At 45.1% G+C, this 24,640-nt stretch overlaps 1 protein-coding gene across 1 annotated transcript in view; it reads left to right on the top strand.

Moving 5' to 3' along the window:
• The window catches only part of Pag1 (phosphoprotein membrane anchor with glycosphingolipid microdomains 1), a 103,712-nt gene that overhangs the window by 58,054 nt on the left and 21,018 nt on the right, over positions 1-24,640 (top strand). Inside the window, exon 2 of the mRNA XM_051196728.1 lies at positions 5,985-6,079. The gene's annotated coding sequence lies outside the window, so the exon portion shown is untranslated. The remainder of the gene's footprint in view (positions 1-5,984; positions 6,080-24,640) is intronic.

The raw sequence follows: 24,640 nt of genomic DNA, 5'->3' as shown, positions 1-24,640 counted from the left end.
GCAGATGCCTGCTGTGGGTCTAATAGACCAGGAAGGACTCTAGATTTTTTATGAGAATAACTAACTTCAGCTGTTTATAAAAAGTGCTGTAGCCAGCTCACTGATCCGTGTGTAAACAGTCAGCCAGGTAAGCTATCACCAACTGACTCTGGGCTGTGTTGGAACCTTCCTTACGCCTCACTTCTGTATAATTAGCGTCTGATCCACTTGTCGCTCGAGGATTTCTGAACCTATTCTGCTTCAGTAAGCTGTATTTACTGCAGACCAGGGTTTTGATTTATTTTGCCTGAGAAACTCAATTTAATTGATCTAAACAATTTTCCTTTTGCCACTGTGTGTGTGTGTGTGTGTGTGTGATCACTTATAAAGAGGGTGACAGATATCTAGTCTATGTGTGTATTTAGTTACCTTATAGTTCACTACTGAATGTCAGCCAGCCCCAGCCCCTATTCACAGAACCTTCTGGAACTCAGGAGCTTTACAGATGAGTCTTTGAGAATGTGGAGGGAGGCCTACCAGCATATCAGCAGAAGCCCCTCACAGGTAACCCTGCCTCAGGCCCATGTGGCACACACAGCTAGGTTTGCAGCCCCACAAGAACAGTCAGCATGGCCCCTGCTGTCCTGGAGTGGCTTGGGCTGGCACTGTGCTTGCCCATGAAGCAGAAACTCAGAGGTGCACCTGTACCGACTTCCTGCTCCAGATCCTGCACTTAGCGCTGCTGCTTCTAAAAGGAAACCGCCATCCTTGCCTACACATTCACACAACTCTCTACTTCCTCCAGCCCTCGGTTGATCCAGAGACCAATCCTTGGGTGTGACAATAGAAAGCACAAAGTAGAGATGCTACTTCTTCTCGGGACGCATCTGAGAGTTGGTCTGGGGCTGTGGTAGACAAGTGTGCATTCTAGGTGCCCTGTTTGGAAGGTGCCCATCGCTGTAAGACAAAGTGAAGCCAAAGCTAGATGCTTGGAAGTGGCTGCAAATCCTCCATGCAGAGAGATGCTTCTGCATGGAGTGGGCGGGGCTGGGAAATAGAGGAATTTTATATCCGTATGAAAGATCACAAACTTGACAGCTGAATGAAGAAACTGAATAAAAAAAAAAGCTACTTTCACGATGCTTTTGTTACTGGTGCGTGCTTGTGTATTCGCATGGTCTGGAAGAGTATTCTTTTAAATTGGGGTGAGGGGTCAGACTTTATTATGTGTCCCAGAGTGGCCTTGAACTTCTCATCCTCTTGCCTCAGCCTCCTGGTGTTAGCCTGTGCCACCATGCTTACCTGGAGAATGTGCTTAAATATTTCTTGTGCTACCAGCTTATAAACTAGTGATGAGCAGAAACATTTTACATCTTTTTCTCCAAAGCAGCATGTAATGTCTGAGAAACTAGTGTCTGTTCTCATGCGGGTCGTCTGTGCTACTTGCTTTCTGTTCAGACACCTAAGAAGCATGCTGTAGAACTGTCCCCGAATGTGCACATTTGCATCTTAAAACCGAGGCTGCTCTTCGCCAGCCAGGAAGACTGTTTTCCTGTGAAGCACCCTGTCACTTCCATTATTTCTCTCCTAGCAATAAAACTGCGAGGGATTCATTGCCAAGCCACACTTGTGGTAGATCCATGCTTACAGATAAGGTTCGTATTAATGTGTCATTTTACCTCTTTCCCAGTAACAGGCTTATAAATAGAAAGCTTTTGCTTAAAAAAAAAAAAATAATAATGCCAATTGTTTACAACTAGACATTGGCACTTGGTTGGTACCTTTCTTCCCTGGGTCTGGAGACTGTCGATAATATAAAAATGTATATTCAACGATTCTTATCATCAACTCCCAAAAAATTCAAGAAAGGTATTATTCTTGGAGAGATTATTTTATTAAACTGAACCTTTCGAGAGGATTTCCAGAAGGAACTACTTCTCCACTGCTGTCCTTTTAATCTTTTTGATGATTTTAAAAAGAACACCCTGGCATTCGTAAGCCATCTTATCTTCATGGTGGCCTCTGTCAAGTACCCTTCCTTCCCTCGTCCATTTTTCCGTTTGCAACAAGGAAAATACAACACGAAAGCCCCTTGGTCTTAATGGACTGCCACCCTGCATACATCAGGGATTTCAGCCGTCTGAGTGCAGGAACAATGAAGCAGGAACATCAGATGACGGCTTGAAGACAGGCAACTGTTAATGCAGTCACTGGCAGGGAAGCTGAGCTTGTGGCCAGCAGGGCTGGGGCTCTGGGAGAGAGGAGCAGCTGGGAGAGCCGAGGGGGAGTCAGGAAAGGCTTAGTGAGGGAGGGTGGGCAGTGCCAGGAGCTTGCGAGAACCCTGGAATACAGGAGTGCAACATTGGGTTCTCCACACTGCACAGCCGTGGGCAGCCTGTTACTTTGTAGCTGTCCCTGTATTGCTGAACCACTGAGTAGTTAGACTTAGGGTCTAACGACTGAGAAGGACTGAGTATTGGCACTGGGTGGACAGAAGTGTGTGTTCTGTCTAAAATAGAGGGAGATCTCTAATTTATTGTTCATTTGTTAAACCCATCACAAAATGCCAACAGACTGATGGGAAGTAGTATGCATTAGTCTATGGGTTTTTCTATACCAAAAAAAAAAAAAAAATCTATCAAATAGCTGACATTCATCATTTTGACAAATTGGGGATGTGTATAATTAACTGGATTAATAGCTGATTTAGTAGGCATATCCCAGGGGAGCTGATTTATAAATTGCTGTCTTCCTGGAGAGAGGCTCTTGGAGTTTTATCCTAAATCCTGTCTTAGTCAACATTAAGCCTGTCTGGGTGAAGCTCTGTACGCTGCTGCGTTAAACCGTGAGAGACGGCTACGTAACAAACGGCCAACAGTCCTTTAATTCTGCATCTAGCTTCATTTATTTTGGACATTTCATGGGTTTTTGGTTTGTTTTGGTTTTTGGAGTGTTTGGGGTTTTTCTTTTTTCAAGACAGGGTTTCTCTGTGTAGCTTTGTAGACCAGGCTGGTCTCAGAACTCATAGAGATCCACCTGCATCTGCCTCGCAAGTGCTGAGATTAAAGGCGTGCACCACCACCGCCTGGCTTTTCTGGACATTTCTTATCAGTTGGATCCCATAATATTCAGGGTTGCTTCTTCCCCTTACCATGTGTTCAAAGTACATCTGTGGCAAACCTGTGTGGATATGACATTCCATTCTATATTGTGACCAATACTCTGTAAGAATTTGCCATTTTTGTTTCTGTTCACCAGTTGATGGACACATCAACTGTTCTGGGTTTTGGCTATTATGTATCATGTTGCTGGGAACCTTTATTTATGTACAACCTTTGTGTGGACTTCTGTTTTTGCTTGTCTTTGTGTATACTTGGGAGTAGAACTGTTGGATGAGGTGATAGCTCATGGTTAACACTTTCGGAGAACTTGTAGACTATTTGGGAAGTGGATGACCATCTTGCACCCTTAGCAGAGGGTCTGCAGGTTCAGATTTCCCCATATCCTGCCAGCACACATTACTCTTTTAGCTCGAGGGTGTGAGACAGCATCTCATTGTAGTTTACCCTTGCATTTCTTTGATGATGACATTGACCATCTGTGTCCTTTCATAACTTCTGCTGGAGAAATGCCTATTCAGACTCTTTGCTCATTTGGGGTTTGGATATCTTATTGCGTCTTAAGATATATATATATATATAAATCTTACTGCAATCCTTTAACCAAATGCCTTGCTTACACCTATTTCTCTTCTTTTGGATGTCATCTTTATTATGCATAGTGTTCTCCAAGGCTCACAACTTTTTATTTTATATTTTGTTGATTGTACACTTGCCATTGTATCAGTAGCTCCTCTGGCCAGATCCGATCTCATGGAGATTTACCTGTGTTTTCTTTCTTAGTAGTTTTTGTGTTTTCACCTCTTACATTTCTCATTTCAACTTAGCTTTAATATCGTGCGAGCTCAGGATCCCACTCTCTTCTTTCATCTGTGGCTGCTACCTGCTCCGGGACTGTTTGCTACCGTGATTTTTCTTTCTCCATTGACCAGCCTTGGCTCTTCTGTTAAAAGGCAATTGACGGTGTAAATAACAAAGTGTAAGTGTATGGATTGCATAGGTGGTAAATCTTAACCCACTGAATCTGTACGTCTTTCTGCCTTTGTGATGGCACCTCAGTCTCTGTCTCTGTCTGGAATAATTCTAACTCGTGCTCTAGCTATTTTGACAATGCAAAATTATCCACACTCTAGACTGTTCGGTTTTTAAGTCAAACTCTTCATTCCCAGCTAGTAACAGAAAAATGCATTTTTTAAAACTGATTTTGTGTGTGATACTAGGGGTTAAAACCTAGACCGTTGAACATTCTACATAGTCCTCTACCACAAACTCACAAGCTGCATCACCAGCCCTGAAGGACTATTTCTGATATGCATGGGCAGAATTTCACATTTTAAAACAAAACAAAACAAAAAAAAAACAACCCTGACCTGAAACCACTGGACTTGGATACTTAATCTTGCTCATCTTTCTGACTAATTTAAGAGTTTTCTGAGCCGGCGCGTCGACACAGAGAAACCAGGAGGTGGTTAGAATCTGCATCTAGATACGTGTGCATGGCGGGATCCTGGGAGGAGATTGGACCTGGAAGCTAATGAGAGAGTAGAACAATGTCCGCAACTCACTTAGCCCAGGAGTGCTTGTGGAGTGCAGCCCTGTCCCTCCCACTTTGTGTGATTGACACAGAGAGACCTGGAGGTGGGCTGGAGGAAGACAGCCCATGATTGTGCTTCTTGCTCTGGTCTTTTTAGATTTAGTTTAGAAATAAAATAACAATAATAATAACATGGCTGAATGCACTGGCAAACAAAAGGCAGCCTTTCTCACTTGACAACTGGCGGGCAAAGAATAGTGGCACCTTAATGCAACATAAATAATGGGCCAATTCTGCAGCAGAACAAAGCAACACTCAGAAATTATGATATATCAAAAGGACAACAGCTAGCGCAGATCTGGGCGGCTCATGTTCAACGACTGAGTGTCAGAAAGAAAGAAAGAAAGAAAGAAAGAAAGAAAGAAAGAAAGAAAGAAAGAAAGAAAGAGAATCTGTACCTCAGTCTGTTAAAAATAATCAAGTTAGTCAATAGCCACAGTAGCCTCATTAGAACATTCTCATTCTGTCCCTGTCCACCCCCCTCCCTCCGCACCCTGGGAATTAAGTGCCAGAGAGGCAACTCATCCTCAAAACTTCCTGTGACTCCAGCTCAAGGGGCCCCAACACTTCCCCCTGCCTCCCCTGGGCCCCCGCCCGCATGATACAGAGATGCCCAGGCATACACAGAAGTAAATATCTTAAAAGATAAAACTAGACACTGAGTACCCAAGTGAAGCAGAGGGGGAAGAAGGGCTGGGCAGAAGTAGACAAGACCCGCTCCAGGATGTGGGAGCCCATGAGTGGGGATGCTTGGTGGCGTGTCCTGGGAGTTGTCCCCAATTCTGAACATCCTTCTCATGCATGGGCATGATGAAGGATTAGATCCTCGAGCCCTTGGGGGTCTCAATGTCCACGCCACACCACCACAGCTTCCTTTCGGTCAGAAACTTTCAGAATCGAGTCACAGCTCACCATGCCAAAAAGTATGAGTGTTCCTTTCGTGTAAATCCTGTGTTCTATCACAGATGTCGATAACAGCCACTTGATGTTAATTGTACTACAGTAACCTACAGATTTACTGTCACAAACTGGGAAGACTTTGAGGGAAAAAAAAAAACAAGTAAATTGATTTATAGTGTGGCTGTTATTTCAGAGGGGGAAAAGTCATAGATGTTTCCTGCTGTAGGTGGCTTTTGCCTGCTTAGAAGTTGAATGCCTTTGGAGAGGAACGCAAAGCTCCATGTCTGGTAAAACAGGCCAGGGTTTTTACAGTAAGCTGGCAAGTGTCTTTCACAGCCTGCCGTCATGCCTTCCCTGCCCCCCAACATTCTTTCTTTTCTTTTTGGTTGCAGGCCAAGAAAGGAGAGGGAATCTCCTATAGCCTCATCGGAACGGGAACACATTACCAGAACTTAGAAATCCTCTTTTGGACAACCACTTCTCCAAGGTAAATATTGCCGTTGTGGGAAGAAGGGAGCATTTTCAGACGGCAGTAGAACTGCACAGAGGTTTGATTGTCTAGCCTGGGGCAGACTAGGACTTTGTGAGTGAAGGGGGGGGGGGAGGGAGAGAAGAAAGGGAGGCTGTCGCTGCTTCCTGCGGCCTTGCTAAATGTGTCACCCAGAGAACAGCCTCTCGCCCTGGGAGATCATGGCACCGGTCAGCAAGTGTGTGGGAAAAGAGGGAAGAAAGCAGGCTGTGTTTAGACTGAAAATAGCATCCATTCCTTTATGATGAAAGAGTTGAGTGATTCTGATTAAAGGTCAAATAATAAAGTATGTTCTGTACATACCATGGGGCGGGGGGGGGGGTCTTAGACCGTTATACTTTGCGCCAGCTAAGACAACAAATAAGTTTTAAGAAATCTCTGTTCTTTTCTGCAAACGCACACCGAGTAAGCCTTTCATTGATCCATGCAAAATGCTTTCTGCATGCCTCATTTTGGAAGATCATGTCCTTATTCCGCTTCTACAGGGAAGCTGTGGGGGGACACATAGACAGCCCTTGAGACCCTAGAGGAGTGGGCCAGCCTTGTCTTATGTACCCAGGGGCGTAGATAGCTCCAGGCTCTTCCTCTATGAATCAAGAGCTTAGCCAACAGACGCCAAGGCTAAGCTTGGGAAGCGATAGAGCCCATACTCGCTTTGTGGCTTGTGACTCAGCTCCTAGTGTCTTAACACAAACTTCTACCAAGTTCCTCTGTTGCTGTTTAGTTTGTAGCAAAAGGCTATTTTTCACCAAGCCCTGAGGTTTTTGCATGACGAAGCACTTCCTTCTTTTTCCTTACAAAAGTCTCTGTGTGCTCATATCCCAGGGATGAAACAATATACAACCAGAATAAAAATCTGCTTGTCAGCTTTCTCTGGTTAGATGGTCCTCCCCTGGTGCTCTGGAAAGCAGCTTCAGATTGGCCAGGGGAGAGCCCTGCTCTGTCCTCCCCCTCCCCCTCCCCCTCTCCCACCCCTGGCTGGTCTCCTCTGGCTTGTGGGGGAGTGCAGGCTGTACATTAGAGGAGAATTTTGTGATACTATTGACTCCCTGCCCTGACAGAGAAGACATTGTTTGCTCACTGTAGTAGTCTTGGCAGCAATCTCTGCCGTGCGTACGGAATGGGAAAATAGCAGAGCAGTGGGAAACCTCAGAATTCTAAGAAACACATCAGCTTAGGGGTTTTTCTTTTTTAAAGTATATTTTAATAGCTCCTCATTACCAAGATGCGAGTTATAGTTTGGAGAAACGTTTTCCTTGGTCCCTTTCTTCACACTGCATTATGCATGGATTACGCGGAAAGGTTCTTACGGGTGGGGGGCGGGGGAGTGGGCCCACCTCAACACTGCAGCTTCGAGAACTGCAGTCATAGAAACTTAGAGACACATCCAGCATGTTCCAGACAGCCTTTGACGCTGCCCCCTTGTACATCGTTGCCAGTAATGTTACCCTGAAGCTTGTGGAAACAATCATGTGCCCCCAGTATAAGAGAGAATGCACACTTAAAGGTGAGCAGAGAGTAAGAGATGCATGGCGAGGGTGCCCCCCCTCCACACACGCACGCACACACACGCACGCACGCACACACACACGCACGCACGCATGCACGCACACACGCACGCACGCACGCACGCGCACACGCACGCACACACGCACGCACGCACGCACACACGCACGCACGCACACACACGCACACACATACATACTACACACACACAGTACTCAAAACTGTGAAGGCGCCAAGAGTAGAAGGGAATGGTCCATGTCTCTGCAGTCTGGACTGGACCCTGCTGGGGTAGAAATACAGACTTGAGCTGAGGCCAGGCCCAAACTTAGAGCTTGTCCTCAAGCTTGCAATGATTGTTCCTCATCCCCCAGACTTGCCTTATATCTAGAAGAGTGCCCCCCTTGAAATAATCCCCAGCTACTGCATGTTTTAAGTCAGGAGACCTCTAAATGTGCAGTTCTCATAGTGCTGGGTCCTCAGGGCACTGCCAGTCCTCCAGGACTTTTTGAGGTCGCCTATGTAAAGATTCATCTTACGCAGCTAAGGCCCATCTTTTACTTGACTGCCGGTGACAGGACTCATGCAAATTATTTGTTTTCTTGTTTTCAGACTTGCCAGAATTAGTTTAAAGATGTGTTTTTAAATATTTGTTTTTTATTTTGTGGTTATGATATATAGAATGAGGGCAGGAGCTGAAGCTCTGTGATAGCATAAATGTCTCGTGTACCTGAGGACCCTACATTTAATCCTTAGAACTACACACCACGGTAATAAATAATAATGATGATAATACATAAACTTAGACAAAAAAAAAAAATAAAGGAGTGCATTAGTGTGACAGGGTTTGGGGCCTAGAAACAAAGAGACCAAGAAAAGTAACTCCCTTGTTCCCAGTTGATACATTTAGTTTACCTGCTTTAAATATAAATGTTGTTATTTGTAACAATTGAGTAAAGGACTGCTGTGGGCATGATGTATGCCATTATCCAGGACTCTTAGAGAGCTGCGCCAGCTGCTTCTGCCTTTGTCAGGAGGTCTGTGGAGGTGCTCCTTGGATAGCAAGGTTGTCTACAGAGAGTCTGGTGGCCCATCACGCTGGCATCCATGGCACCCAAAAGAAACCAGTATAAACTGGCTAGCTACACTTGTCTTAAACGGGGGAGACTAAGGGTCTTGTGTGACCATTGGTGTAAGTCATCCTTGTCCACTGTGAACAGATGTGGGTATGAAGGGAAGATACAACAAAGTCTGAATGGTGCATTTTCCTGTAACAGACACGTCGTGGCTCCAGGAAAGGGCCACACCATGGGGCAGGGTGAGCACTGAGGTCCTAAACTTCTATCTGCATAGCTACCGCATTTGATTATTAGGATACCCATTTTACTGAAGATGAAACAGAAGTTCAGAGAGTCTAAGAGTCAGGGTGGCAAGAGCAGAGTCAGCACTGCCACCCAACAACAGCTGTAGAATCCGGGCTTGATAAAGGTATTGGAGAGATCAGGGATAACAGGAGCATACCTAAACATAATAAAAGCAACCCAGCAGCCAGCATCAAACTAAATGGAGAGAAACTCAATGCAATTCCCCGAAGGAAAAGAGAGAGGTTTTTAATCTATAAACAGATACGCTTTGCAGATATAAGTTAAGAGAGGATTAAGTTGATTCACTTGTTTGAAGAGTTCTCAGAATTTTCTTGTGACTCTCTGAAATAAGGCATTGGCTGGAGAGTCTCTTTCTGGTGGGGATAAGTGTTTATCGGCATCTCCTGGACGGGGCCATCTTAGGGACGAGAGAGAAAAGAGAGTCTCTTGACATGGAGGCAACCGTACGCTAACTAAACATCATAAACTCCTCTTAGGATCCCTGCCTTGCAGACTTTGAAACGACAGCCACTGGGATCTGGAGTTTCTCATCTGTGAAATGTGCCCGATAGAACTGGATTATTTCTAAGCTCTCTGTGTCTTTATAAACCGGCGACTGTTGATAACATCCCCTGTCCCAGATGGACCACAAGGAAAGGAAAGCATGGCAGGACTGAAATGAGGAAATGAAAGGGAGGAGGAGGGCCGTTAGGGTACAGATGGATGCTACGGGACCCTTTCCGGTGGCTGCGATAGAAACAGATTTTATTTAATGAACAGTTTGAAAGGGAACTGCTTTCATTGACTCATGATTAATTATATCCTAAACCCAAACAAGCAAGCATTCCCAGGAGAAACAACTGTTCCCAATTTTGCGACCAAAATTTTTCCATGGTCTTTTAGGTAGCAATTTTGGCTCTGCTGCTAGAAGATGCGGGACCTCAGTAGATGTGAGCCACAGGGAAATGTGCACACACTGTCCTCATCCCTGAGCTCCTGAACCGTTCAGCTCTGCTTTGTGTGTGTGTGTGTGTGTGTGTGTGTGTGTGTGTGTGTGTGTGTGTTGCGTGAGCTCTGAGGTATCCTCCAAAACCTGACAGAAATCCCCAGGTCCATGGTGCAGTCCCAGGAAATGCTGTCAGTGGCAGAGCATGCCAGCCTGATTTTCCTCCTGCCCCATGTTCTCAGGATGCCATCGTCCTTCCCTCCCCTTCACCCTATGCAATTTCTTATAATGTGCCTGGGCCCAGAGCGTGAGTACTTCTAGCAGGGTGCTCCACAAAACTAATTGGGATTCAGCATGTCCAGGAGTTGTACCCGTCACACAGCACCAACATGGTTCAAACCCAACTTCTGTTTAAAGAATTGACAAGTGAAGTGATAAGATAATAAAAAATAATAATAATAATGTTTGAGAAAGGTGTTTTAGAATATGTCATCAGAGAAGGTCCGATGAGAAAGCACACTTAAAGCTTAGGTTCTGTGTAAGCATTCAAAATTCCCATCTCCGTTTTCTGTGTTCCTTACATGTGGTTTCTTTACACATACAATGGATGTATGTCAACGTTAACAAACATCACTCTCTGCAGCCATGTGCTCAGAATTGTACGCTGTTCTCATGATACTGAGGAGACTGTAATAAAACACAGTATAAACAAATTTCAGATAAGTCATAACTCACCCATCAGCCATCACCGCATTTAGAAATGTTTGCACTGGGCCTTGCTCCAGCCACGCCTGTCATCAATCATAGACCACAGAGGAAGACACATAGGTCAGGGGGCGGGCACACAAAACCACAACCCACCCTGCTGCCTGGCAACTCTCAGGGAGAGACACCATTGTCTTCTTCCCTAGTGTTCCCACAGGTGAGCCCACCAGGCTCCAACGGACAGTTCAAAGCCCACTGTAGCACAGATGGCCCTGATTAAACTCAACACGTCACAAGGTAAAGCACAGAAATGTGACTGGGTAATGGTGGTGCACTCAGGACGCAGGGGTGGCGGATCTCTGAGTTCGAGGCCAGACTGCTCTACAGAGCAAGTTCCAGGACAGCCCGGGCTACACAGAGAAACCCTGTCTCCAAAACCAAACATCACAAAAGCATGGATATGAAAAAAGGCACTCGTAAAGGGTGGAAGGTGAGAGAGGGACCAGAATGCATTATATTTATGTATAAACTTGTCAGAGGAAATTGACAGGGTGTGTGTGTGTGCGCGTGCATGAACGCACACGTATGGGTGCTAAAAACTTTTTGCTGGATTACTTTATTACTAACTACATGCAAAAAAAGTTTTTTTTGTCTTTTTTTTTTTTTTTTTTTTTTTTTTTGTCAGTTCAGTATTTGTGTCCAAATTCAAGAAACCATGATGGTAGTTATTATAAACAACTTTTTATCTATTTTAGTATGGTGACATATTAAATATAGCTTGAAAACTACATCCTTAGTTCCCAAACAAAAAGTATGTACCATCATTGCCATTTCAGAAGTATTTATTGGGGCTGGAGGGACGGACTGCCCAGTAACCGCTGGCTGCTCTGGCAGGCAGGTACAGTTTCCAGCTGCTTATGGCAGCTCACAACCACCTAGTTCCAAGGCCCTCTCCCTCCCCCCTCAGGTGCCAGGCACGTATGTAGCACAGACAGACACATAGGCAAAACCCATGCATGTAAAGCAAATCTTTCCAAAAGATATTTTAAGTTGGCAAGTTATGTATCCTGTTACAAAATAGATTTAAAATAAAATTAAAAACATATTACTTTTTTAAAAAAACAAATTTTAGCACATTACTTTTTAAGTAAGGAAAAACTCAAAATATAACAGATAAAGTTTGTTTTAAAATAAATTTGACAATATAGTTAACAATGATATACCCAAAATAAAACCCACAAAATTTTACGCCTTTTCTTATGTATTACAAAACATTTAAATATACGACATGAAGGCTCACAAAAAATTTAGCCCTGGAAGTCAGAGTACACGCTTTTAATGAATCCCAGGAAAGACTTTGGAATGTTGGAATGGTGTTTATGTCTGTTATAATGTATTCATTTTTATTTTCTGTATATGAGCGTGTTGCCTGCACACGTCCACGCACTACATGTGTGCTGGGAGGCAAAGCAGGTACCACATGCCTGGGTCCCGGAGTCACAGGTGGTTCTTATCCCCCAACTGGGTGCTGGGAACTTTGAACCTTGGTCCTCTGCGAGAGCAGCAAGTGCTCTTAACCCCTGAGCCATCCCCCCAGCCCCCAAATCACAAGTGTGTGTGATTGAACCCAGGGCCTCACACAGGCAGAGCGATGGATGCTCTTCCGCTGAGCTGTAACCCCAGCTCAAATCTTACCATTCTTAGGATCCATCAAATACAGTTACCTTATTATTATATATGTCGTTCTTAGGATCCATCAAATACAGTTACCTTATTACTATATATGTGTGTGTATAATGGATGATTGATTAAAGACAGGTAGCCTCATAAAAATTATAATCGGATATGAGGCGTAATCAGTGGAGAGGAAATCCTAACGTCCACTGAGATAGTCATTTTACTAAAGGAAAATGCGTAAAACTGTGCTAACAACACCACTACCCTGTCCATGCCAGCTCTGGAGTTTTCTGTCTGAGGAGTCGCCTCTTCAGATGAATGACAACCTGAAATGTCTTTGCAAATCTCTATGCTACTTATGTTCTCTTTAAATATTGCATGGTAGTGAGATCCATACTGGTTTTGAAATGTCAGTCAGAAAGCAATGACATTTCTCCCTTTATTCTTATTTTTACCATAAAGAGATTTCCCAAGAATGTCTACATTCCGTTAAAGTACCTTACTTTTCCTTCCATTGTGCCTCCGGGCACTAGGATGTTGTTACTTGGCAGACTCATCAGTTTTGAAGTTCTGTCTTTATTCATTTCTTCCATCACAGCAGATAAAATTTACACCTACCAGTGCGTACGTTCAAGCACCGCTAGCAACGTTCAGAATTAATTTGGCTTGAACTCAACTGTTTTCCAAAAAGGTTGGTTGACCCTCGGTGTTCGTTTAAAACCCACCCCGCCGTCACATGGCTGTTTAACAGAGTTCTAATACCCAAAGAAGTATTCATTGAACAGGGCAGCAGCAGACAAACCCATTCCGTGAAGTGTCTTTTCACATGGCATTCACGGAAGTAAATGACAGTATTTCTGGGAATCACAACTAGTTGTTATTTTCAGACTTTGAAAGAGCAAGTCACTAGTACTAGAAAAAAGAAAGAAAATGTGCTTGTCCACCTGGAGGATATTTTTAGGCTTTAGATGCCCCTGTTTGTAGTACAGCGTCAGTCAGAGTAGAGTGCTTGGCGTCTCTCTAAGAGACACAATGCTATAATAACATTCTCTGCTGTGGCCTGCCAGTTCACTGAAGAGTAAGATGAACGGTCTTGTTTGGGGAAGGTTTTGCATAAACATTGATTGGCAGGGAAATGACCATTGAATCGCTGTGGGCTTTGAGAACATAAACTTCCTCAAGCCAGTGGCGGCAAGTCATACGGTGGTACCATGGCTGTGTGTGAAATGCCCGTTATTTCCTCCACCCTGTGCTACCCCTTGCGTTTTAGGTTTTGGCGATCTGTGTTAACAATAAGAGACCGCCGCATGTCAGGTCCCTCCAAATGTCACGTTCTTTTTTACCTTAACCTTTCTCCTAGTGCCAAAGCACTTGGCAGATTGTGCCTGGAAACTGTTAACCTTTTCTCAGATGTATTAACAACCAGGTCTTTATCCAAATTCTTACCTGCTCTCTTTTTAAAAAGTATCAGACGAGCCCCCACTAAACAGTACTCACAGAAGTCAAGTGTCATGCAATATTCCCATCTAGCATGATCATAGATGCGTGGAAGATTGCCTCTGAGTGCATGTGTAGCTCCGTTCAGGGCCAGGGACTGTCACCCACGTGAAGTTTGGCGGCAGTGTGCGCTAACACATAACGGGTCAACCCAGGAAAGAACCAGAAACAATAAAATATGGCATTTCATCCCCCAAACTATTAAAGGTCTTTCATGATGAGTAAGAACTCGTTTCAAACCCTGTGACCTTAATAAACCTTTATATTGATTTAGTTCACTATTGTAAGTATTTTCATCAAACCTCTTAAGGCCCACATAGTTCCAGATTGATCCATGAACAGCACACAAATCCTGTGCATCGTATTGAGCGGAGGTTATTTGTCTGGCAGCTAGAATACCTAATTAGTGATATGGGTGGAAAAGTCTGCCTGTTTTGGATTGAATAAAACATCAAAGGCTAGTAAGAAATGCACAGAGGGCCAGAGACGCATGGGCAGAGCATTTTCTGTACAAGTGTGAGGGTCTGAGTTTGGACTCCCCAGCACCAGATGAGAAAAGTCTGGTGCAGCTACACGTGCACCTGTGACGATCTCAATGCTGAAGGGTGGCTTGGAGACAGCTCACTGGGGTTTGCTGGCCTTCTGCACAGCCAAAACAGCCAGCTCCAAGGTCACTGAGAAACCCTGCCTCAAGAGAGTGAGGCAGAGAGACACAGAAGACCTGATGTTACCTTATGGCCTTTGGCAGGGATAGATATGTCTGCACACATGTGTACATAGACACCAGTCTACACACAACACGTGAATACATACTGTAGAGTTACAGCAAATTCACTAAGGGGGTCTACCTTTTATAATGATGGAAATTTTAAGCCTCTAAAACAGATGCCGTGTGGTGGGGGGGTCTCTGAAACTAACCCTAACCCTGGTTCACCCAAACCACCACTTCCAGAAATGCGTGGGCTGCCCGGAGAGCCTTCCCCTTCCACTGTCAGACATTGAGCATTCATTCAGTCCTTCCGGTGGCTGCAGAAAGTCCTTGAGACAGAGTGATTAAGAGATTCAGCTTGCACCTCTCCAAGCCACAGTTGGTGACAGGGAGGAGGCGGGGGAGGGGGGCGCTGTCTGAAGCTGTAGGACCCAGCTCACCAGCCCATTTGGTGGGAGTTCCTTCTCACCAACAATCGCCTCGTGGCTACTCTATGGCGTTGACGGTTAGTAGGCTGTCGGCAACCACACAGATATTGAATCCCAGCAACTCAGGGTTTCAGAAAGAAAAGGGGACTTCCAGTTAGAGATTCAAAGCCACCCAGCACAGGGGTATTGTTGCTGAGGGGTTTGTGTCTGCTTATTCTACCCCTACTGCCCTTTCTCAGTGGAACGCGGGGGCGTGCAGGTCAGTCTTCTGGGAGGGTTCAAGGCCTTGTGATAGAGTTCGTTCTGAACATCCAGTGTTTGTTTTTAAAATAATGTTTTGTGGACCATGTCATGGAGCACCTAACACAGTACTTCTTTGTCTGCTCTGCGGGCCCGACAGGGATTTCTGGTTTGTAAACTTCATGCTGGCAAGGAAAGTGCTTTTGTTGATACTGGTAGGCCATCTGGGCTTCATATTCTAAATCTGGTGAGTCTATTTATATGCCTTTAAGGGGGAATTCCATATTCTTGACGTGTGTTTACAAAACCAGAAGTGGCATATAGAATGATGAGCCTGAGTAAGAGGCGTTTACCCTGATAAACTCTGCAAATACACTAAATTAGACCACAAGGATGGTAAATAATTTTTAGATACAAGTACCTGGGATTAGATCTCTAGGATCCCTGGACAGCATGAAGTTTTCAGTCCTAACACTTTGTATTAAGTGCGTATGTTGAGATCTGTTTGAAACTACCCAGATGGAAGCCATCTGTCAGTGGGGTGAGTGTTTTCCTTCCCTACGTTTCAGGTAAGTGGTAAAATGTAAATGCTCATTCTTACACACTACAGGATTCTCACAGTAAGTAATTAGCCCTTTGGAAAATTATAGAATTTTGTCCCCTTCAGAGGCCGTCTCCCTTCCCTACCTTCTCCTCCCCCTTCCCATGTTGAGACAGGATTCAAATAGTCCAGACTGGCCACAGATATACTGTGTAGCAACAACTGACCATAAGTTCCTGATCCTCCTACATCCAACTCCGGGAGCTAGAATTCCAGACATGCACCACACCCAGAGTGAGTGGTGTTGAGTAATGGCTTCGCTCCATCTGCTCCAACTCTGTTACTGCCCGATTATCAAAGCCTAATCTCCATCTTACCGTTTCTTCTTTCCTGCTCCTCCACACCATTTTGTTTTTAGTGTTAAAGAGAGAATATATATATATATATATATATATATATATATATATATATATATATATATATATATATAGTCCCGTCTTTCAACAAAAGTGAGAAAGAGGGCTAATCATTCACTGGCTGGCTGCAACATTGCGGGTGTTGCGTCATGGCTACTAGGGTTGGTGTTGTCCGACCTGTGCCCTCCTGGCTTATTGGAAAGAGCTTCACTTTGTAGAATCACGTTTTCTAATCCAAATGCATGATGAGGAGGAGGCATAGAGTAGAGGTTGCTGTGGCAGAGGGATAGTGCTGTCCCTGGGTGGGTTACCCTGCCACCCCATCAGTCTGTCGTACCGACCTTTCTTATAAAACACTCATGGCAGTTTTAAGCCCAAACTGATCAACGTTAACATTCAGAATTACTCAGAAAGGAAAACCTATGAAATGTTTGATAAAGCTGACAGAGTCCACAAAGCTAAGATCATCTCACTGTCTTGAGTTGGTGGCTGAGGGACTCAGAGCTGGCTCTTGGTGTTTGTGAGTGAGTGAGTGAGTGTGTGTGTGAGTGCATGAGTGTGTGTGTGAGTGCATGAGTGACTGAGTGTGTGAGTGTGTGTAAGAGTGTGTGTGTGAGTGACTGCATGAGTGAGTGTGTGTGAGTGCATGAGTGTGTGTGTGAGTGAGTGTGTGTGTGAGTGCATGAGTGTGTAAGTGAGTACATGAATATGTTTGAGTGAGTGCATGAGTGTGTGTGTGAGTGAGTGTGTGTGTGAGTGCATGAGTGAGTGTGTGTGAGTGCATGAGTGTGTGTGAGTGAGCACATGAGTGTGTGTGTGAGTGAGTGCATGTGTGAGTGTGTGAGTGCATGAGTGTGTGTGACTGAGCACATGAGTGAGTGTGTGTGAGTGCATGAGTGTGTGAGTAAGTGAGTGCATGAGTGTGTGTGTGAGTGAGTGCATGAGTGAGTGTGTGTGAGTGCATGAGTGTGTGTGAGTGAGCACATGAGTGTGTGAGTGAGTGAGTGCATGAGTGAGTGTGTGTGAGTGCATGAGTGTGTGAATGGCTCAGGACACTTGGCTGGGTCAAGATCTCATTTCTATCTGTGTCCCCCTTGAGCACTATCACACACTGGTTTTATGGGTGATGCTGTGATCGTCAGTTTCTCCTTAACCTCCACCATAAACAGTAGGAAATAGGGGGCCAGAAAGATGGCTCAGTAGGTAGTGCACTTGCTCTACACCTATGAGAACCTGATTTTGGATCCTAGCACCCACATAAAAAGCCATGCATGGCCGTGGGTGCCAGTAAACCCAGCACTGTGAGGAGAGGAGGCAGGAGGATTGTTAAGGTTTGCTGGCCTCCAGCTTTGTTCCCGTCTCAGTGGAGGACCCTGACTTAAGGGAATGAGGCAGAGCCACATATGCACACCCATGCACACACTGCACAGAGCTACACACAAGTGTGCAATCAGCCTTGTGCAGGATTGATTTGAGGAGATCCTTTGTGTTCTAATAGCTCTATAACATTTGAAGTTCGGGGAATGGTTTCATGTCTCTTACTCGACAATCTTTTAGGGAAATAGTAATAATGGACCCTATCTTTAAGCCTGGCCCCATACTTACCAGCTGATTATGCAAACAGAAACTAAAACAAAACCCAAACCAGAGGATCCAGATTCGACAAGATTAACCACGTGTGACGGGAGATAAGATGGCTTCGTGCCACCAGAGAGGAGGCTGCAGTGTCTGCTGCCTCCTGGAGTTGGGTTTGATGCCTGATAGGGGCTGCCACACAGTCTGGCTGTGTCACATACAGATATGGGCATAAGAAATCTTGGTGTTGTGAAAGAGGGAAGCGCAGAAGCCACTCACAGTAACCTTTATCGTAGATTTCTTCCCCTGCTGTGGTGCAATGTGGACCCAAACTGGGGAAAGCCAGTGTGGGTTGAAGAAGTTTCCAGAGATGCAGGAAATGGAGGCAGGCTGGTTGGGGTGCAGGGTAGGGTGGGGGGGCAGGCAATGAGTAAGCAGGATGAGGTAAAGGGATGTGCAAAAGGCAGAATGTTCAGGAAGTTAGCGGGTTGCTTATGGTTTCCTTTGCGTTATCTCCTGAGCAGTGGGAGAGCATGAAAGGCCTTAAGCTGTGAAGTATTATGATCAAGCTCTACATTTAAAGATGTCTGTCAGGATGAGGTAGGGACCAGAAGGGTCCCTCAGCACCAACACATTGGTGGCTTGAACCAGAGCCTTCAGCCCTAGGGATGCAAGGACCAGGATAAGTTGAAGACATAAACTTTAAAGTCATAAGAAAGGTGATGACTTGAGGAGTTTGAAGATGGATTAGATAGGGAGTTAAGCTGAGAAAGGCAGGAACTAGGGTAACCTAGGATTCAATCCAGTATGTTTCACTGAAGACTGGTGGACAGCCCAGCCTGGGAGACGAGGTGCAAGCTGGAAAGACAGCCCTCAGTGGGTATCCACACAGCAGCCATGATCGTAAATAACACACACAAGGAAATGATAGAGAGTAAAGTAAGAGGAAAAGCCAAGGCTGTGTCCGAATGAGCTTCGGTGTCCCATCCCTGGGGAAAGGACTCGACCTGAATGTCCTACAGAAACTAACTTGAGGGGGACAAGATTTTGTGCGGGCACACAGTTTGAGAAGGCAGAATTCCATTGTGGCTGGGTGGCTGGTGGCTTGAATGACAAATGTCTCAACGCTGGTCCCCCTGTTGGTGGTACTGCTTGGGAAGGGTATGGACTGGGGAAGGCTCGTGGGCGGGGGTGGGGGTGGGTGGGAGTTCTGTATATGTATTCGCCGCCGCACTCCTGGTTCGCTGAGATCTCCCAGCTCCTGCCAGCCTGCCTTCTCCGCCATCATAAACACCTCTCTGCCTTGAGAGCTAAGCCAAAATAAACCTTTCTTAAGCTGCGTCTGGCAGCGGCACTTTATCACAACCACGGAAGGAAGCAGCTAGTACAGTGGCCCAGAAGGAAAGGTAGCAAGAGCACACGGTGCTACCTCAGTCAAGGAGCAGACAATGGGCAGGAGGGGCACTGAACTTCAAAACCTCCGGGTGCCCCCCAGGGCCTACTTCCCACAACATGCCTCCACCTCTTAAAGGTCCCATGACTTTCGAAAACAGTGCCACCAGCTAGGGACCAAGTGTTGAAACACATGGGCCTGAGGAGTCGTTTCATACATAGGTCACAAGACCACAGTTTGTTGCCTTCTGTTTTCCGGCCCCTCTGCCTTTGGAAGTGGTGCGTGGAGGGCATTGCAGACACTTGTACAAGACGCGTGTGCAAAAGTCGGTCTGACATTTTCCCCTAGTTAGACCGCTCTACACAAGGGGAGGCACGAGTGTTGGGCATTTAGTCGTCTGAAGAGCAATAAAGTAGAAGCAACCAAGAGCTTTGGGTTGGGATCTAGAGTTGCGGTTGGCTCAGATTCCTGTTGTATTTGCACATTCTAGCTAGTGCCCAGTACATCCTCTCTGGACACACAATATGATGTCTACTTGTGCCCCTTCTCACTCTGATAGGACTACTCACGGGATTCAGAACAAGCTACTGCCTTTACAAGCTCGGTGTGTAGAGGGATGGGAAGGATGTGCAGTGGTTAAACCACTGACACTATGCTTGACAGCCTGAGATTGATTGGCCCCTGGAGCCTGCAAGGCGGAAGGAAGAACCAATGATTCCTACAAGGTGGCCTCCACATACATGCCATGGAGGCTACAAAACAAATACGTGTAGATTTATCTTCTATTTCTTTATTTAAATTTGAAACAAGCCCTTTTTACATGTCAATCCCAGTTCCCTCTCCCTCCCCTCCTCCCCTGGTCCCTACCTACCTCTATCCCATCCCCTTTCTGCTCCCCAGGGAGGGTGAGGCCTTCCATGGGGATCTTCAAAGTCTGTCACATCATTTGGAGCAGGGCCTAGGCCCTTCCCCATGTGTCTAGGCTAAGAGAGTAACCCTCTATGTGGAATGGGCTCCCGAAGTCCATTCTTATACTAGGGATAAATACTGATGCACTATCAGAGCCCTATACACTGCCCAGTCCTTCCAATTAACATCCATGTTCAGGGGATCTGGGTCATTCCTATGCTGATCTTGTGGTAGACTGATTCCCATTTTCCTGAGGAACTGCCATACTGATTTCCAGAGTGGCTGTACAAGTTTGCACTCCCACCAGCAGTGGAGGAATGGTCTCCTTTCTCCACAACATTGGTGTTTTTACTGTAGACATTCTGACAAGAGTCAGATGGTAGGTATCTCAGAGTCCTTTTGATTTGCATTTCCCTGATTGTTAAGGATGTTGAGCACTTTCTTAAGTGTCTTTCAGCCATTTTAGATTCCTCCATTGAGAAGTCTCTATTTAGTTCTGAATTCAGCATATTGAAAGAATCTACATGTGCAGAAATCCGATGATTTCTCACGTGCGTTCGTTTCAAATTATAAACCATAATATCAGAATCCAATTGCCTTGAGTGCGATAAGGTGCAAATTTCTTCTTTAAGTGTGTTTTGAGTAGAAAAAGATTGCATTAAGTCAGCAAGGGAAGCAGCAGGGGGTAGCATGATTTACTGGGGCTCTACTCTGGCCAAGGACACTGAGCTACGCATGCTTCATGAGGTACAAACGTAGCTGATTCTGTTAACACTATTAAATGTTATTAATTTTTTTCTACGCTTGAAACACTGAAGTTACTGGTTAAATTCTCAGTGGTCCTCAGCCTCCCTAATGCTGTGACCCTTCTAATACAGTTCCTTATGTCATGGTGACCCCCCCATCATAGAATTATTCTTATTGCTACTTCATAACTGTAACTTTGCTGTTGTTGTGAATTTTCATGTAAATTTTTTGGAGATAGAGATCTGTCAAGGGTGTCATGACCCACTGTTGAGAACCACTGAATCTGAGTGCCGTGCAAAGACCCACGCATGTGTGGGAAGCTGAAATGTGTGTTTCCAGTGTGGTTGAAAGTGAGAGTCTTTAAGATGTCTAAACAGAAGTGCCTCAAAATAGTGGTAGCGCCCGACTGTCTATGCCATATGTCCAAAGATTAGTCTGAAGATTCTGCATCTGACTCCCCGACTACTACCCTCAGGGTCATGTTGGTAATAATACAAGGATACCGTTACAGACAAAATCCTGGGCTGTCATGGGTCTACTAATATTTAATACATAGTTTTTGTCCCGAAGTTCCCATCAAAAGCCACCCATGTATGGAAGTAAACAATAGCAAGAACTTTACCTTAGCTTACTGAGGACCCTTAGCCAAATGTATATGGTGTATTTCCAATAAGTACTCTAGAAAGATGCCAACTGAACATTTTGGAAGGGCAGGTTTATCTCTCTGCTTTCTGCTGGGAATTGAAAGAAATGGCCAAGACAGCAAGTTACACAGAATGGAAACTCATTCTGGCAGAAGCTGAGAGCCAGCTAGAGGTCAAAAAATCACAGGATGCAAAGTGGCGTCTCTGCAAAGGGAGCTGGAAGTGTGGAGCTAATTACAATCCCAACATGTGGGCATTGCACCGAGAACCCTGAGTTACAGTTGCAACTGAGCACGCTCATTTATTACCAGCCATCGGTAGTTCCTAGCTCAAAGAACTCGGTCTGTATTTGTCACTGTTATTGGTAAAACTGCAGAGCTATGCACTCATTGTGGTGGTAGCGTTGGAGCTTCAGGGCCAAACAGCAAGGTTACACATACTCCAGGACACATGCAACAGTAAACAGAGGGCGGATACATAGGACACTTTCAGATAGCAATAGAAGATAGAAAATTTTGAGTGTAGCTGAGTTGCACAGCCAGAAGGCTGGTCAAGGAAGGCAGCTCTGAAAGGACAGTAAAATAAAGAAGAACCTGCTATACACTACCCTGAAGGGTGATCATTCCAGGAAACAGTATGAAAATTCAAAGATGACTGCATGCCCAATGTGGCCAAAATCTAGGTAGAAAAACACATGGATGGTTATGGACATGGAGAAGGAGCCATGTCAGGCTTCACCTGGCTGAGGGTGAACCCTCAGTGAGTGCTCATTAAGCTGGGCTGGACAAAGCATGGTGTCCGCTTTAGCACTGGTGATCAATAGAAAAGCTCAGATGGCCTAAAGCATAAAGAAACATTATTTATTATCAAGGTACTCTATTGATCTCTAGCACACTCTTTACCTCTAAGGACTATAGATCATTTTGCAAGTGAATAAATAACTAATGTGTTTTAGCCGGCTTTGACACACAGCCAGAAAACAGCAGAATCGAGCTGCGAAGCCATAGAAAGCCGTAAGGTTTAATACATTTCTTGTCGAAAATTTTTATCTTAGAACATATCTTATAATTTACCTGCCAAATTAGGAGTAGCTTTATAACTTTGCGACTAGGGTTTTAAATGATGCAGAAAAATGGAAATAAGAAAAGTATGCAGGACCAGCAGCGATAAATTGTGGCTCAAGGGAACTGGAGAGCTGGCTCGGGGTTAAGAGCACTGGACACTCTTGCAGAGGATGCAGATTTGGTCCCCAGTACCTACATGTCAGCGCCCAACCATCTGTGATGTCAGTTGAAAGGGATCCGCCCTCCACCAGGGCCAAGCGTGGTCCACAGGCATGCACGCAGGCAAAACACCCATACATGTGAAATTAAAAGGAATTGGGGGGGGGGATGGTTGAAAATCCCTATGTTGAGATTCTAAACGTTTGTGCCATGAGCTTAGACGGCCCTCCTAAGGGCCAGGCTTGATGTAGGCTGTGCTTGGGGTGGGGCTTCAAGCATATGAGCATCCTCCATTTATAATGAATGGCTCAACTGAACATCATTCAACTTGCTGTTTCCTTGAAAGCTGGATGTGTTCAGCAGAATCGATATTTCAGATAGGAAATCTGTTTCACTTCCCAGGCTAGTTCTATGGAGTACAACGCTCTCTCGATGGTGGGTACCATCAGAGCCTAGGCAAGGAGCGATGATACAGGAAAACAGCCATCACTGCGTGGACCACTGTCTGGTAAACCAGACATAATCCGATGCATTTACCACTTAACATACTTCCGTTGTTCTGGATGGGTTTTACTGAGCTGTCCCCCATTATGAGCCACAGAGCATCTGCGTATGAGCAACGATTAGTTTGTGGGATTGCCAGTAAGGATCTGTTTGGGTGAACTGTATGTCTTACACTGTCTCTTCCTATTTTTGCCAGTGTTCTTGGAGCATGAGAAACAACTGGAGATGAAATGGCATTTGCTAGTTAGGAGTTTTAAGATACTGGGGAGATGGCCCAGCAACTCAGAGTTTTCCAGTTGTCACAAAGCACCCAGGTTTGGTTCCCAGCACCCATATGGATGCTCACAACCATCACTCCAGTTTCAGAGCATCCAGGACTCTCTTCTAGCCTCCTAGAGTACCATGTGTGTGTGCGCGTGCACACACACACACACACACACAGAAAACCAAAACACACAAAATAAAAATAAGTCTCTAAGAAATAATAACAACCACCAAGAAAACATTTAGACAGCCAGTGTGGAGGTGGCGCACACCTTCAATCCCAGCACTCAGGAGGCAGAGGCAGGGAGAGCTACGAGTTCAAGGCCAACCCAGTCTACAAAGTGAGTTCCAGGACAGCCAGTGATACACAGAAAAACCCTGTCTCAGAAAAAAGAAAAGAAATGAAAAGTTTAGTAATATAAATGAACAGTTTAGCTCTAAGATCCTCAACCCTCATTACATACTCCAGTGCCTGGGAACATTTTTAGTGACCAGCCCTGTCCCTTGGGGCATTTGGCTTGGACACTCATATCTTATAGAGTGTCCCAAGTTATTCTGACACATAACCAAGGTTGAACACCAGCAATCTAACCAAAGAAATGACTATTCACCATGAGTGGCACAGTTCCCCGTAGCCTTAGGGGAAACCTAGTTAAGTTCTATTGTCTTGGATCTTTGAGAACCATATAGCCAAGACTGACATTCAGCTCGCTATGTAGCTCAGGATACAAATCTGCAAGGATGCTCCTGTGTCAGCCTCCAGAGTGCATCAAGCCTGGCTAAATGTGTTTAGACACTGGTCATCACACATTTGTGTGTCCAACGGAGAGTGTTTCCTCAGCGTGCCTGTAGCCCTGGGCTCAAACACCAGAACCAAGGAGGATTTTTTTTTTTTTTTTTTTAAGCTTCAGCTGAACCTGGTGGCTCAAGCTGCGGTTATAGTTACATAGGAGGCTGAGTCAGGAGGGTCACAGCTCAAGGCTTGTCGAAGCCACAGAGCAATTTTCAAGGCCAGCTTGAGCAACTAAGTAAAAGGTGCTGGGCATATATGCAGCTCAGTGTGGAACATTCGCCCAGCATATGCACAGCCCACATCCGGTCCTCAGAACCACACGCAAAATCAAGCTTCGTTCGCATTACCTGGAGGTTAAAATTCGACTCAGAAAAGTGAAGTTATAATAGAGACGCATAAAAGTTTCTTCAGACAGTGTGGGAAAAAAAGAAAGAAAAGAAA

The sequence above is a fragment of the Phodopus roborovskii genome, unplaced genomic scaffold (assembly GCF_943737965.1).
Source record: "Phodopus roborovskii unplaced genomic scaffold, PHOROB, whole genome shotgun sequence".
Lineage (NCBI taxonomy): Eukaryota > Metazoa > Chordata > Mammalia > Rodentia > Cricetidae > Phodopus > Phodopus roborovskii.
The sequence above is the reverse complement of the archived record's forward strand: the minus strand, read 5'-3'. Positions and strand labels throughout refer to the sequence as shown.